Here is a 1237-nt window from a genome sequence, read left to right as displayed (position 1 = left end):
ACCTTCAAACTTAAGAGTTAGGCAACTCTGCCTAACCATGGTATATTCCACCTTGACAATTTCCATTTTCTTTGGTTGACTGATTACCACCCCAGCTACTACTTGGCTGGAGTTTGCTTCTCCCAGTCCTGTTTCAACGGCACACTGGCCAAAAGACATTATTTTCCACAAGAGAGCAATGGTATCACAGATTCATTAGTGCAACTCATTCTTACCTGCACTGCCTTTAACTGCTGGGTCTGCAACACTGAGGATTGGGCAGCGGGGCTGACCAGCTGGCTTCCCGTCGTTAAGGAGGAAACACCAATGACAGGCTTCACCTCTGACCTTCCCCCAATTGTCACCACTTTGAACTGCTGTGGGGTAACTTTGGAGTCGCTCACTTGTGCCTGTGACGTGGCTTTCTGAGACTGGGGCAGCTGGTTGTGGGGTAGCGCCAGGACTATGGGCTGCCCGGGCTTCCCCAGAGTTGTGACGATAAGCTTCTGCCCTTCCTGTTTTATTGTCTGATTGCCAATTTTCAGGTCTGTCGCCTTGTTTAAAATTATCTGGTTAGCTGATATGGTGACGGGAGTTTGAGCACCGAGCTTCTGGAGACCACTTTGAAAGGAAGATTGCAGAGCCAGGCCGGAGTCAATTTTTGCAGTGGCAGTGTTCCCCATGACGTGGCTCACGCAGTTGCTGGGCACCGTGACGGTCTCTGTGGGGACTGACAATGCAGCAGTCGTAGATTCTCTCAGTGAGCTTATATTTGTCACTTCTTCAAGTTCCGTTTCCATGGGAATGGAGTCACCCATGGGGGACGACACAATAACGGCCTCGATGTTCTCATCGTCCTCCAGCGTAATACCCGTGTCCATGATCTCCTCTGGGAGCAAGCTGTTCACCTCTGCCGACACCACCTCCATATTGAAAATGCTGATGGAGGGTCAAAGACGAGGCGCTGCAATGATATTTTTTTAAAAAATTCAGTTTCTCAACTTGACAATTATATGCAACTTGAAGGGTAACACATCACTGCAGGAGACCACATCACTCTGGAAGTATTGGCTGTGGCCAAAATATGGCAGGACAAACATGGATCCTCCACTACTACGCCCATCAAGAGTGGCTAGGACTGCAGAAGTTGGCCGCAGCTTAAGATTGTCCCTACGAAATGAAACTCTTGACTGGGTTGCAGAGAGCAAATTATTGTAAAACGCCTCTGCCATGAGGGAGCTTTTTAAAGAACATCTGA

At 48.7% G+C, this 1237-nt stretch overlaps 1 pseudogene; it reads right to left on the bottom strand.

The window, feature by feature from the left end:
* Window positions 1-215: 215 nt before the first annotated feature.
* LOC107125219 lies at window positions 216-934 on the bottom strand (annotated as a pseudogene).
* Between the last annotated feature and the right edge of the window lie 303 nt (window positions 935-1237).

Source organism: Gekko japonicus, unplaced genomic scaffold (genome assembly GCF_001447785.1).
Source record: "Gekko japonicus isolate JY-2015 unplaced genomic scaffold, Gekko_japonicus_V1.1 scaffold27601, whole genome shotgun sequence".
NCBI lineage: Eukaryota > Metazoa > Chordata > Lepidosauria > Squamata > Gekkonidae > Gekko > Gekko japonicus.
The sequence above is the reverse complement of the archived record's forward strand: the minus strand, read 5'-3'. Positions and strand labels throughout refer to the sequence as shown.